Source organism: Prionailurus bengalensis, chromosome B3 (assembly GCF_016509475.1).
Source record: "Prionailurus bengalensis isolate Pbe53 chromosome B3, Fcat_Pben_1.1_paternal_pri, whole genome shotgun sequence".
Lineage (NCBI taxonomy): Eukaryota > Metazoa > Chordata > Mammalia > Carnivora > Felidae > Prionailurus > Prionailurus bengalensis.
Genome location: NC_057355.1, coordinates 45,513,081 through 45,528,291, shown reverse-complemented (window position 1 = coordinate 45,528,291; position 15,211 = coordinate 45,513,081). Strand labels below are relative to the sequence as shown.

The following is a 15,211-nucleotide window of genomic DNA, read 5'->3' as shown; positions in this document are numbered from 1 at the left end:
GGCTATTTTGGGTGTGGGAACGCGGAGGGAGGAGGGGCGGCGCCGCCAGGCTGGGCGCGGGTGCGCGGGGAAAGCCTCCAGCTCGGGCTGCCACGGCAACCGCGTCCAGGCAACGCGCCCGGAAGCGGCTCGGGCGGCGCGCGGCGGCTCGCGCCCCCCGGGAGCCGCGAACCCGGCCGGGCCGCGCGCCGGGCCAGGCGGCAGGCGCGCGCTGATTGGACGGCGCTCCCCGCGGCGCGGGCCCGCAGCCGGGCGCCCCGCACAGCCCGCGCCAGCGGCCGCCGCACCCAGCCGCGCCGGCGAGGACATGGGCAGCCGCGGCGCGCCGGCCCCCCGCGCCGGTGAGTGCCGCGCCCCGAGGCCCCCCTCCCCCCCCCCCCCCCCGCGGGGCGTGCTCCGCGCCCCGGCGGCGGGAGCTCCCTGGGACGGCCGGTGACCTTGGGGCAGCCGCCGGGGAGATCGGCTTGGGGGGCAGAGCGAGAGCTGCGCGTGGCCCATGTGACGTGTTGCCGGCGAGAGGGTTAACTGCATGCTGACGCGAGGGGATGAAGTTGGGCACAGAACGCAACTGGCATTGCATTTTTGCGGGGGCAGGGGGGGAGTTGCGTGCTAGCAAACCAACAGAAGCCGGGAGGGACTGTTGGTGGGAGCTGGGGTGGTGCACAGATTGCCAGGGGGTGGTGGTAAGTCAGCCGTCCCACTAAGAGCTGAGTGACCTTGGACAGGTTAACCTCTCTGCCTCCCCCACCCCTCTCTCATTAAAACGGGCTTGGGCTCTTTGCAGTTCCACAGTGCTGTTGTGCCATTGTACTGTGAGCTGAGAAAGGGCCCCAAAGTATGGTTCTGCGGGTACAGGATGTACAGGACTTAACCATGTTTATTCTGTAAGAGATTTGCATTAATTGGCTCTCAAAGTGGCAAGGAATGTTATCGTTTTATGGAAGATTTTGGACAGAAAGCAGTGGGTGGTCCAGGGAGTGACTTGTCAGGATGCCCAGGTTAAAACCTCTCGGGTGCGCTAAAAGTCATGAACAAAATCAGTGTTAATACTCCCAAGTTGTTCTTTCCTGTAGTTGATCTCATAGGAAACTTTGTATTTGAACAGGTAAAATCAAAACCCAATAGTGGCAGGCAGCAGCAAATTAAGTGAGTCATTTCTTCAGTGTGCACGAGGGGTGTGTGTGTGTGTGTGTGTGTGTGTGTGCGCGCGCGCGCGCACACACACACACACGCGCGTCCCCGGCTGCGCTCGCGCTCTCATCTTAAAGTATGTCCGTGTTAGAAATTATTTCATAGGAGTAACCAGAAATAATGATAGAACCATTTAAATCCCCAAGAGTGCAGTTCCCTGGGAAGCACGGGCAAACATTTGCAGCTTGCTCTTTAAATAGGCAGTTGGGTTTGTGAAAGTAAATATGTTCTTTACTGAGGACCATCCCTAGGATTTGCACGTTGTGTCGGCCTTCGGGGCCCTGTCACGGAGTGTGTGTATGTGAGGAAGGTACTCCCGAGACCGAGTAGGCTGTGACATCTCTTCTATTTTTAGCATTGGCTGGTGCTAAAAAGATACTCAGGCTCTTTCTTTATTCTCAGTCCATACACTTCCCTCTTCCAAAGGAGAGGGAAGGGAGGAAATGCCCTGTCCCTCTCATGGATCCTTGGGAATACCCCTTCTGGCTTTCTGCTCCAAAGCTACCCTAAATATTCCTTCCAGTCTGATTTCATCTGTATAAAAATGTGGCTTGGGAAGAAAAACATTTTTGGTGTTAATGAATAAGCTGCTGTGAGCTTGTTTACCTGACGGTTTAATAATCTTTAATGGTTTACATGTTAGAAATCTGATAGCATTCAGATAGAAAAATCCTTACTGCAAGAATTCAGCCAGTAAGCCCTACAAATCCTTTCATGAATCACACTTTGTTACACTTGGAAACCTCATTAACAAACTATTCCACCTTCTCTGTCTGTAGGCCACTGACCTGTATGTCTCCAAAACCTGCCTTTCAGTCTCTTGTTTTCCACATCCTGCAGCCATACTCCTGTATTTTCGTTTTTCTGAAGCTGAGCCCATTTTCTGTCCCTCCCATAGCATCAGAGCCTGAGTGAACAATTTCTCTCAGAACAGCCCTCTCCTGTCACATCCGAGAGGGATTGGATTTCCGGTTTCTCCGTGCCACTTCCAAACCATTAACCCATCACTAACAAAGTCTTCAGTTTAGGAGGCCATTCTGTCTGCTTGTGCCCCGTGCCCTCCTTCTTCTGTTCTGGGTCAGTGCTTGCCAAAGCCGGTGGTTCCCCAGAATCACCTGGAGTATTGTGAAAAATGTGGCTCTTGAGACTCCCTCAAACACACCAAATGAGAATCATCAAGACGGGCAAGACCTACAAATCCTTATTTTAAAAACAAACGCAGAAAGAAGAAGGAGGAGGAAGGAGGATGGGGAGAGAAAACAGAGTTCTGTGGGTGATTCTGATGTACACCGAGGTTTGGCAAGCCCTTTGCTTGATGCTACAAAAAAGTGACAGACAGACAAACATGAGCAACCAGCTTGGTTGTCTTCCCTACCTGTCTCTTGCCCGTGACTTTGGGGTTTATGTTGAGACTCTATTAATCCATTGACCTTGAAGTTCCTCAAGGTCTTCAACAGCAATTCCCCCGGCCTTAATTTCCACTTTATTTAAACCACTCACATTTTGCACTTGTCTAGTCTTGGGCATTTCTTCCTCCTTCAAAATCTGGACTTCAATTTGGACTTCAGCCCATTCAACTGATTCTTTCCACTTACTGCACAGGATTTTAGCTATTATTGAGGACTCTGGTTCCTTAATTGCTTGCTGTTCCAATTCCTTTATGGCTCCATTTCTCCAGTTGGAGTCTATATGTTGCCAGCCATTTCAGTTCTGTCTCGAATCCTGGAATCTTTATTCTTAACATATTGGGCTTCTCATATTCCAGTCCTCAGTCCAAAATCACCCTCATTATCTACTTTTTCTTCTCCCAGCCTGCCAAGTTCTCCAGGAGAAAGTCACAAAGACCTATGGACCGGTTCCACTGCAAATTTATGCTGGCTCTAATTTCACCTAGGTCCTGCTTTTCTATGAAGAAAAAAAAAATCCATCTCTTATTAACTCTTGACCGCATTCCTTTAGAGGTTGTGCCAGATTTTCCCATTCCTTAAACTTCCAGTCAGTTTCCTTTCAGGAGATAGCCTTTTTTCACTAACAAGATCAACGATGTACATGCCCTGGGTTAGTGCCCTGTACCTCAATATAAGCTCCCACTGTACCCATCCTGCCACCCCAAGCATTTTTCTTTACCCATCTTTGTTCTTCTTTATTTCCTCTTTCTCCGAGGGGGGAAAATGTCTACAAGTCTCCTCCTCAAGATTAACTCACATACACTCCACACACTGCATTTTCTGGACTTTTTCCCCTGCCTTCTTGCCTCATGTGGAAACTTGCTCCATTTGTTACTCCCTTTCTTCAGTTTCTTGGGCCCCTCCTTGCTCTGCCCAGCCCTCATCCAAGCATATAATCAGGTCATCCTCCTCATACCGAAAGAAGCTGTGCTGGAGTCCCAGCTCTGTCCTAATAGAACTTGCTGCGATGATGGAAATATTTTGTATCTGTGTTGTCCAGTATGGTAGTCACTGAGCATATGAAATATGGCTAGTGTGACCGAGGAACTCAATTTCTAGTTTTTGTTAATTTTAAATTAATTTAAAGAGCACACGGAGCGATGGCTGCTGTATCTGGCAGGATAGTTGTGCGCCCTGCTGCTGTGTTAAACTATCCTACGGGCTTCCCTCCTTTGACTGCCCGCTCACTGGTCTGGCCCCACCCTCACCTTTGTGCTGAAACTGCTTTGTCGTAGGGCTCCCGCAGAGGTGTCCTGGTTGCAGAGCTGAGGCCTTTACTCTGTCTTTCCCTCCTTGATCTGCCCTGCTGTCTGCTACCCAGATCTATCTTTCTTTCCTTGTCTCCATGTCACTGGTTATCCACGTGCAACTCGAACCTCTTTTGTCTCCTGTTTCCTCCTGATTTCTGAATGTAGGATTTTTTTTTTAATGTTTATTTATTTTTGAGAGAGACAGCGCGAGCAGAGGAGGGGCAGAGGGAGACACACACACACACACACACACACACACACACACACACACACACAGAATCTGAAGCAGGGTCCGGGCTGTGATCTGTCAGCACAGAGCCTGAGACAGGGCTTGAACCCACAGACTGCGAGATCATGACCTGAGCTGAAGTCAGAGGCTTAACCGACTGAGCCACCCAGGTGCCCCTGAATGTGAGATTCTGTCGGGTCCTGTTCTTGGCCGTTTTCTCTTCCTCTGCTGGCCTCCTGCCTTCTCTCTCTCCCAGAGTCAACTCCCCTCAGAGCCTATGTTAGTTGTCAATGGGTGGTTGCCCTGTGCTTTACTGGGCACCACGATTCACTCGTATCCTGACTCGTATCCTGTCATTTTGTCCTCGCTCCGCCTCTGTGAGGCAGATACTCCTATCGTTCCTGTTAATATAGGTGGAGAACTTGAAGCAGAGAGAAATGAGAATAACCGAAGTAAGTGAATGGTTGTGAAGGAACAGACCTGAGAGAGGAATTCTGGCAATCTGACCTTAGAGCCTGCTCTGACTGGGCTTTCCCAAGGCCCTCCAGCAGTCTTCAAATCTGCATTTCTAGTCTGCCTTCTCCCAAATTCCATTTGGAATCTGATACCCAGAAGCCCGGCTATTTTGTCTGTAGCTTCCTTAATCAGTTCCCCCTCTTTCACTTTTTATTTACAGAAAAGTTGCAAGAATAATTTAAATAATTCCCATCTTTAATTCAGATTCCATAAATATTAACTGTTGGCCACACTTGCTGTATCCTCCTCTTTCTCATTCTCTGTATATGCACATATGCATGCACGCACACATGCTCACATACATATGTCGTGGTTTTTTCAGAACCATTTCAGAGTTAAGTTGTAGACTTGATGCCCATGTACCTACCTCCCCCAGTACTTCAGTGTGTATTTCCAAAAAGAACGAGGACATTTTCTTGTACAATAAGCATAATACTCAATGATTATTAAGACATTATCATTGATTCTGTACTGTTATCTAATCTATAAACCTTACTCAAATGTCACCAATAGCTCTAATAATGTCTTTATAGTAAAAGAGGAGGGAAAAAAAATCTTTTCCTATGTTAGTTGTCATGCCTCTTTATTATTTTTTTAATTGTTTATTTTTGAGAGAGAGAGAGCAGGGGAGGGGCAGAGAGAGAGAGAAGAAGAGGATCCAAAGCAGACTCTGAGCTGACAGCACAGAGACTGATATGGGGCTCGAACTCACAAACCGTGAGATCATGACCTGAGCCAAAGTCAGAAGCCTAACTGACTGAGCCACCTGGGTCCCCTGCCCCCCCACGCCTCTTTAATTTCCTTTCATCCGGATGGTTCCTCACTTCTTTTTCTTTCATGACCTTGACCTTGACGCTTTGGAAGGGTACAGGCAGTTATTTTGTAGAGTATCCTTTAACTTGGGTTTGCCTGGTGTTTCTCATGATGGATTTAGGGAGGCACCCATGAGACGACAGTGTGCCCTTCTCAGTGCATTCCTTCATGATTTCCATGCCTGTCACCATCCTCTGTAACCTGCTCTTGAGCGCTGGGGTTTTCCTAACTTTTCTCCCGTTCTCCACACTCCCACATCCAGGTGGTCATTGAGTGAGTGGTGAGGTGCTCCCTGCAGTCTCCCTCAGTTCATCACTTCCTTTCTGTTCCTACTGCCTCTCTCTTATTTTGGGAGTCGGCGCCTCTGCTCGCCATCCCGGCGACCCTCCTAGCTTTTGCTTCCGCTGCGAACCAACAGAACCCACGTGCCAGGAGTTTTCAGTAGTCAGTGCTTCCTCTGCTTTGCCCTCCCTCTACCCTTGCGGATGCCGCCCTGTGTGTCCTTAACTCATCCCTTTGAGCGTCCGGCTCAAATGCTATACCTGACGGCCCGGGTCACATCCGTCCTGCCTTCTGCGTAGAAGCAACGCCTGGTGTGTACCACTTACGTGGCGTGTACCAGCTTCTCTACTCTTGCGTGGCGGCCTGTTCTCTTTCCCTGTTGAATTGAAGCTTCTGAGCGTGGGGGCTGTGTCTTGCTCAGCATTGTGGAGGCTCAGTGAGTATTTGCTGACTGGATGAATTTACTTGATTAAAATCCTTTAGAAAAATGCTCAGGATGATCTTAGAGTTGTCTGCTAGCCTCTGGTACGTGCTGGTGGGTGTGAGCGAGACCCCATGCCTCACTCCAAGAGTCAGGTAGATGTGGGTTCAAAATCGGGCCTTTTACGAAGCGATGGATGATTTGAAAAGGTGCTTCCATGTTGTAAGTGGAATAAGTAATTTTCCCCTGATGACACCTTAACTTTGGGTATATGCGTCAAGACAAAGACATGGCATATCTGATTTAAAAAAAAAAAAGACTAGAGAAACCTAACATAGCATATTAAAAATGGCCCATCTAGTTCTTCACACCCCAAATGAGCAGCTGCATGTGTGAGGAGTAGTTTCTCGGGCTCACATCCTGCCTTGGAGCCCTCGGACCACCTGTTTCTCTCCTCTTCATTGTCTAGCCGCCTCTCCTCCTCTGCTTACCCGTTGGCACTGCCTCTTTGCCTTCACTCTTGCCCCTCTTCTCCCTTGTCTCTCTTCCTGCCTGTTCCCTTCTCTTAACAACTCTTCTGCTTTCAGCCCTCTCTCTGTATGGATTATTCTTCTTTTTGGCTTATTGGATATGGTTTTATGTTCCATGCATTTTTAATATAAAAACAGGTGAAAAGAGATAAACAGGTTTTGTTTGTTTGTTTGTTTGTTTTACTACTTGCTGGTCTTCTATTGATCCCCCCTCACCCCCCATGGCTCAGTGGTTCTTGGTATTTTAAGAACATTGTTACCAGTTACAATAAAGCGGTTCATTGAGTCACTCATTGAGTTACCTTTTTGGTACACCAGGAACGGTTACTGGGAATGTGCTGGTTGACAGACATCAAAAGGCCTGAATTTTTCAGTCTCTGTTAAAGCAAGATTGGCATTTAAAGTCAGTAATCAGATTTTATGGTGGTGAGTTGTTGGGATTGTTGGAAAGACATTATTCCTCCTCAAGGCGTGCCTGCGCATGCTGGCTGGTGGTCAGCTTTTTTCTCATTCTTAAGAGAATGCTTTTGTGCAGATGACATCTTCTCTGGATAAAGTAGCTACAGAAGTGAAGGCAAGAGATTCTGTTGCTTAGCTGAGTGGGGCTTACATACAAAGCGTGTTTATGTGGGAGAGAATGTGTGGGGGTTGCTTTCACATTATGGAATTCTTAAAATTGTTTAACCGGGAAGATGTTATTCAGAAACCTCTGGTGCTTTCAGCTTGTTTTTTGTTTATTTCAGATTTCTTTTTTCCTCATTTTTAATTATCTCTGGAAGAGCTCAGGAGTCCTCCCCTGCCCTCTCTAAAATAGTTATAAAATTAATGCATTGAACTCAAGCTGTTACTCCAAATAAAAGAGTCTCTCACCGACTCCTGTGTTCAGCAGATACGTCCAGCCCCCTCCCACTGTGTATGAGAAAAAGGGCAGAAGCTGGAGGCTGGATCTTTCTTCCGTGGCCAGATGCATAGCTTTTCAGTCAGAGATGCATATAGGCTAGAACCCAGAAGTCACAACTTGCATTCTGTCTACACAAGTGTACAAAGTCATGCCTTCCTCTCCATGGCCCTTGGTGCATCTGGGTGTGTAGGTAATTTAGTAGGTAGAAAGTTTACACCAGCTTTTAGTAATATTTTTTCTGTTCTAGCTGTTGCATTTGGCAGATTCCCTTTTTAGCATTTGGTAATGTGTCTTCTCTAATGCTAAAAAGAAAAGTTGCCAAATATAGCTGTTGATCATAATAAAACACCCTAAAAGTAATATTAAGACACTTCTTTGTGGTGTAGGTACATGCATGTATCAGTGCCTGTGCACACTGTAGGGCAACCTGAAGCAGTCAGCCAGGCTTACAGCTCGAAAGGGACCTTGAGTCAGCAATCGATATGTCATCGGGGCACAGCAACTCAATAATTGAAATGATGGGCCTTACCAAATTAGAAAAACAAACAAGTGAACAGATATTTATGAGTGTCTGTGAAGAGGTGCTGTGTTGGGCTTCCTGAGGGTTCCAGAATCATTTGGCAGGATGTCCCTGCTGCCCCAAAGTAGCTCAGTTGGGGAGACATAATCCCTGAAAAGTTCAACTAACAATAGAAGATTTAAATAGTATTTCAAAATAGCTGTTATTAATAGACGGGAACAGAAACCAATCTGTTTTTGCAATGTTTCTCCTAAAAATGTTCACATTGTTCTGAAGTATAGAGAATGGATTAAAGTCACGTCGGTGGCTATTCCTTGGGTTCTGGGGGTTCAGATGATTCCAGTCCATTTGTGAATCCATCTGGACCTGACAGAGGCCACATGTATGTTGCAGATTTACTGGATCTCTTCAGTTCTGTAGCAATCCCTGTCCTTTCTAGCAGCCACCATAAATGGTTTGAGCATTTTAAAGTTTTTTGTTTTGTTTTGTTTTTGGTTTTTTTATGGTTCAGAAATACAGCCATTCTTCACCTTTCTACGTTCAACAGAATTCTTCTTGTGAATTGTGATAGAGTGGAAGGGAAAGAAAATAAGTCTTGCAAAGTGGAATCAAGGCCATTTCATAAAAGGCATTAGAAATAGTTGCCTTGGGACCTGCGGAGGGACTCACGCTATCTCTGGAATCTAAGATTTTTGGAATGCTGTGCTGCTAGCTCCCACCAATGGCAGCCACTGGACCTGGACACAATGCCTGATTGCCTACGTGAGGACAATCCAGGGCCTTGAGGAGGGCTTCAGTGAGGGCACTGGGCTCAGGCCTCATTATGTACACAGGAGAGAATGGGGCTTGGGTAACAATTCACAGCAAACTGGGAGTTGTTTGATGAGTGTAGAGTTTCAGTTCTGGAAGATGAAAAAGTTCTAGAGGTCTGTTTTTTTTTGTTTTTTAGTGTGTGTGTGTGTGCGTGTTTTAAGTTTATTCATTTTTGAGAGAGAGAGAGAGAGAGCAGAGAGGAAGACAGAGGATCCCAAGCAGGCTCTGCGCTCACACTCAGGGCTCTAACTCACAAACTGTGAGACCATGACCTGAGCTGAAATCAAGAGTCGGACACGTAACCAGCTGAGCCACTCAGGTGCCCCTAGAGATCTGTTACACAACAGTGTGCATAAAGTTAACACTATGGTACTGCACATTTAAATTTTTTAAAGATGACAAATCTTGGGTTACGTGTTTTTAACCACAGTAAAAACAAAAAACAAAACAAAAAACCTCCAGCAAACTTATTTTTCTGAACCTTGGAATATCTGTTAAACCCAGAATCAGGCTTGTCTCTTGGTTTTGATGACTGTAAATGGACAATTCCTGATTTTTTTGTTTTATTTTCTCTCTTTTGTTCATTCTTTTATTCCAGAAGTTGTTATTTAAACTTTTGTCACTGTGAAAATAGTGTACTTATTAAAGTGTTTTGAAAATAAGGAAAAGTAGAATATTATTTTGTATTTTAGAGAGAGAAAGGGTGCACAAACGTACCCAATGTCACTATTTATATTTTGGCTTGTTTCTTTACATTGTTTTAGAAAGTTTTTTTTTTAATGTTTATTTTGAGAAAGAGAGAGAGAACACACGTGCAGGGTGTGGAGGGGCAGAGAGAGAGGGAGAGAGAGAATCCCAGACAGACTCTACATGGTCAGTGCAGAGCCCGATGCATTGCTTGAACCCACAAACAGTGAGATCATGACCTGTGCCAAGATCAAGAGTCAGACGCTCAACCAGGCACCCCTACATTGTTTTAAAAAATATTATTACTTTTAGTACTGAAGCCCTGCCACACTCCCCTCAGGACAGGTGAGGGATTTCTGGGTTGCTGGGGTAATGTAGAATTGGAAAGAAATGTGAAGGTATGTCAGGGAAGATTCACTTGCCCTTGACCTAAGGTATCCAGAAAGGCACATTTTGGTGGGAGGATACCCAGTGTCTTAGGGGCTGTGTTGGGGGGTGGGGAGATGTTATAACATCCCCTTCTTTGGTGACTTACCCAAATTTCTTCTGGATGTATCTTATAACGATAATGCCATTTCCATCCCCCAAAGTGCTAGCCTAGTACATTTCTTGCAAGGATGGCTCATCTATCTGTTCTCCAAAACTCCGTCCGGTTTAGGGAGAGGGGAGCTGTCTACTAAGAAGAAGACAGGGCATGCTTACTTGTGCGGTTTCATTTTCTTTGCACATAACTTGGAGGCACTCCTTCAATCTGAGCCCTGTGGTTAATTTGTGGAAACCTCCTGCCATTATCAGTGGTTTTTCTTGGGCTTTCTTTATCAATCTAATATTTTGGCTTTGAAATTAGTTGCACAACTCTCTTCCTCCTCTTTGTACTGAAAACAAATGATTTACCCAAACACCAGCTATTAGCATCCCAGAACAATGCCAGCAACTTGGCACAGGGTGGATTGGGGCAGTGGTATTAAACGTGGCTGCAAGTCAAGGAAGTGTCCACTCATAGAAGCAGAGTCCCGTGGTCGGTCGGGTAGGAGAGGGGAGGAAGGCAGAGAAGGATGGCCTCTGCACACAGTGGGGTGGTGGTTGTCGTGCCCTTGACTGCTCTACCCACCTCCACAGGCCCAGGGTCTGGTGAGCTCCTCATCTTGGGGAGGAGGAGGAGAAAGAGGGGTAGAACTTAAAAATATGAAGGTCCTTTAAACTCAAGTTAAAATGTTTGTACCATCTAAATTGTGGTGCAATGGAGCCAACTTGTGGTTTCAGGCCCTGTTTATGGTTTTATATAGTATTATAAATCCTTTTTCAAATCTTGTTCTTTTAACAAAAGTAACATTATAGCTAGCATATAAATATTTTCCATGTTACTTCATAGTCTTTATAACCATTATTTTTTTATTATTTAAAAGTCCAAGTTTTTTGTTATTATTATTTATTTTAGAGAGAGAGGGCAGGCACACAAATGGGGGAGAGGGGCAGAGGGAGAGAGAGAGAGAGAGAGAGAGAGAGAGAGAGAGAGAGAGAGAATCCCAGGTAGGCTCCATGCTCAGTACAGAGCCTGACACAGGGCTTGATCCCACGACCCTGAGACTGAGCCACCCAGGCGCCCTAAGCAACCATTATTTTAAGTAACTATTGATATGTTCTTGTGTGGATTTGCCATGTTTTAATTAACTACTGTTTTACTGTTGGACATTTAACCAATAGCCATCTATAGAAACACTAACATTTAGATACGATCACATACCAAGTATGGATAAAATGCTTTAGGGCTAGAGATTTGATAAAGATTAGTTACTGTTCTAATTTCATGGTCCTCAGAATGTCTAGGGCAAGATTGCATTCTGTGCATGTACTGAAGAGACTAACACTAGGGCTTCCTTCCATCTCGTGGTCTTTACATGTTTGTTTTTAAGCGGGGGTGGGAAGAAGTTATTTTCTTTTTTTAATGATACAACGAAAAATTAAGTTTAAGAAGTAAAACATCAAAAACAATCATATATTTAGTTAAAGCCCTTTGTATCCCTGTGTCTGATCCCCTCTTTCTCTCACTCAGTGACAAATAGGACTCTGACTTGGTGTCTGCCATTTCCATGCTCATCTTTAGATATAGATTCAGCATATTATTTGGCATATTTTAAATCTTTAAAAAAATTTTTTTTCAACGTTTATTTATTTTTGGGACAGAGAGAGACAGAGCATGAACGGGGGAGGGGCAGAGAGAGAGGGAGACACAGAATCGGAAACAGGCTCCAGGATCTGAGCCATCAGCCCTGAGCCTGACGCGGGGCTCGAACTCACGGACCGCGAGATCGTGACCTGGCTGAAGTCGGACGCTTAACCGACTGCGCCACCCAGGCGCCCCGGCATATTTTAAATCTTTATAAAAAGGTCTTCATGGGGGCACCTGGGTGGCTCAGTCGGTTGAGCGTTGGACCAGCTCAGGTCATGATCTCGCAGTTTGTGGGTTCGAGCCCCGCGTTGGGCTTTGTACTGACAGCTCAGAGCCTGGAGCATGCTTCAGATTCTGTGTCTCCCCTTCTCTCTGCCCCTCCCATGCTCATGCTCTGTCTCTCTTTGTCTCTCAATAATAAATAAATGTTAAAAAAATTTTCTTTTAATAAAAAAAAAAAAGGGTCCCCATGCTGTCCATATCCTTCTTCAGCTGGTCTTTTTGCTTAATATATTTGTGAGATTCATTCACACTGGGACGTGTAATTCTAACCCATTTATTTCCACAACTGGTGGTTCTTCCATTGCATGAATGTGTCATGGTTTATTCATCCCTTTGCCTAATGATGGGTGTTCAATCCACTTCCCCCACCCCCACCACCTACTTTTTTGCTCTTAGAAACAATGCTACCTTAAGTAGTCTTGTTAGTGTCTCTTTTTGAACATGCTTGAGAAGTTTCTGAGGTATTTCTTAGCAGTGGAATCATCAGGTCATGGAGTTTGTGCATCGTCAGCTTTACTAGATGTTGAAGATTGCTTTCCAGAGTGGTGGTACTGATTCACACTCCCATTTGCTATTCCTGTTTGTTTCATATATATTCCTGTCATTACTGGATCTTGCCACACTTGAGTTTTGCCAATATGATGGGGTGAAATGGTATCCCTTGTGATTTTATCTATTATGGCCAATTAGATTTATTTTATAATTTGCTTCCATTGGCCAGCACAGAGCCAATGTTATGAAAAAACTTGTTAAAGTTCTTGTTCTTCATTGTTTTTTTGAGATTTTATTTATTTATTTTTTTGTTTGTTTGTTTATTTATTTATTTATTTATTTAGTTTTAAGTCTGCTCCATAGGCAGAGTGGAGCCCAACATGGGGCTTGAACTGACAACCCTCAGATCAAGACCTGAGCTGAGATCAAGTGTCAGATGCTTAACAAACTGAGCCACCTAGGCGCCCCTTTTTGAGATTTTTTTAAAGCAAAGCAACCAGTTAGGAATTTGTTAAATGACTTAAAAGGTGGATTATAAAATAAATAAATCTCTTCCCAGCGAGGAGAACCACACCCCGTGTGATTTGGTATCAGAATCCTGGGTGACTGCAGTTGCGGACTGAGTACAGGTGACTGCCGCTTGACTGGTCTCCGCTGTGTTCTGTTGGTCAGGAGCAAGTCACAGGCCCCGCCATACTCAAGGAGAGGGGATCACACAAATACAGACTTCAAGAGGCAGGGATCTTGGGGGCTACCTCACACATTAGTCTGTTCCCCACAATAGGTACCAGGTGGTGCTCATCAGCTGTTTCAGGTTTAGATGTTCAGCTCTGCTACAGCAGTCAGAGACCATCCGATTTCAGGAGACAGACTTTGGTTCCCAGCGCCACGAGAAGAGTAGCTGACAGCGGGGCTCATGCTGCTTCCTGCACGTTCTCCTTTTACACACATCCACATGGGAAGCTAAATGATGTGTGTGGTTGAGTGTGGGCTCAGGGCAAGAAGAGTGAGCAGGAATATCTCAGTGGCTGATGTCATTGGGCCATGAGAACTTAAAACATCCCTCAGCGTTATAGAACTCTTCCTGCTGCTGCAGATTCTTAGGTTGTTGGGATCAGTGATGAATTTTGCCTCTTCACACTCTGCTTTTACTAGATATGCAATGTACACTATCCCCCTTTATGGTCACACATTCATTCTCTGGTCAGGATATAATTCGGTTGATTAAATTCAACATTATGAGATGTCTTCATTTCTGTCATCTGACCTTGAGATTTGTCCGTCTAGCAAACAGTTCATCAGCCGTGTGCCAGGTGCTTGGGATACTGTGGACAATACAGCTCCTCATGGAGCCCACAGTATAGAGCCAGAGACTAACACTGAACTAGTAATCACAAGTGTGAGGACTGTTTGCCCTGTTTTAGTTGTGAGTTATCAGCAGTGTCTTGGATTGTTCTCACAGATCCACTGATTTTCTCCCTTCTTGATTCTTTAGATTTTATTGTCTGAGTCTCACCTCAACCTGTTTTTAAAGTAGCTTGCACTCTGCCCCACTGACTTTTATACTACCTACGTCATTTCATAAAACAAAGGAAAGGAAAATAAGAGACCAAAAAGTTGAACTGAATCATGATTTAAAATAACATTTCAAGGGCACCTGGGTGGCTCAGTTGGTTAAGCGTTGGACTCTTGGTTTCGGCTCAGGTCATGATTTCATGGTTTTGTGAGTTCGAGCCCGGCATTGGGCTCTGTACTGATTGCTCAGAGCCTGCTTGGGATTCTCTCTCTCCCTCCATCCCTCTCTCTCTGTGCCCCTACCCTGCTTATGTTGTCTCTGTCTCTCTCAAAAATAAATAAATAAATTTAAAAAAATATATAACTTTTCAGGGGTGCTTGGGTGGCTTAGTTGGTTCATGTCCGGCTCTTGATTTTGGTTCAGGTCATGATCCCAGAGTCACAGATCCAGCCCCATGTCTGGCTCTGCACTAAGTTTGGAGCCTGCTTAAGATTCTGTCTGTCTGTCTGTCTCTCTCTCTCTCTCTCTCTCTCTCCCTCCCCCCACCCCCCCCCCCCCGTGCCCCTCCCTGACTTGACTCACATGTGGGCAGTGAGTACTGTCTCTAAAATTTTTTTAAAAAATTAAAAAAAATAGTAAAGTGATACATTAACATCAGCAATTTCTGAGTGGTGGTTTTCACTTTATGCCTTTCTGTAGACCTTAAATTTTAATAGTCACAAAAAGCATTTTTCATTTTAAGAAAAGGTGTTTTTTAAAATGTTTCAAATTTCTCCATATGAAATATGTGTATTGCAAACTGTTCTTTTCACATATGTGCCCTGGTTCAGAAAACACAAGTGACAGCATTGCTTCAGTCCAGCTGTAACCTCAGCACATGGTGGGGCCTGGAGGAATAGCATTGGCCAAATGAAAGAATTATAGCAGCTGCCTAATCATTTCCCCACTAGCCCCACATAGTAAACAATATCATATCTCCCTCCTTAAACAAATGAGTACTATTTGCTGAGCCATTTATATAAAGTTTTATTTTTAGCAATGGATGTATTTTCTATCAGATATGCGTCAGCCAGGGAAGGGAAAGGAACCAGCCCTTACTGGAAGCGCATTCAGTGCCCTAAGGCCAGACCGCATTCTGGATTCCCCATAA

At 45.1% G+C, this 15,211-nt stretch overlaps 1 protein-coding gene across 2 annotated transcripts in view; it reads left to right on the top strand.

Annotated features, from left to right (window-relative positions):
- The first annotated feature begins 200 nt into the window (after positions 1–200).
- The window catches only part of FAM81A (family with sequence similarity 81 member A), a 79,147-nt gene continuing 64,136 nt past the window's right edge, over positions 201–15,211 (top strand). The window contains exon 1 of one of the 2 annotated variants that reach the window (XM_043555305.1): positions 201–341. The gene's annotated coding sequence lies outside the window, so the exon portion shown is untranslated. The remainder of the gene's footprint in view (positions 342–15,211) is intronic. The other variant, XM_043555304.1, reaches the window with a different exon arrangement.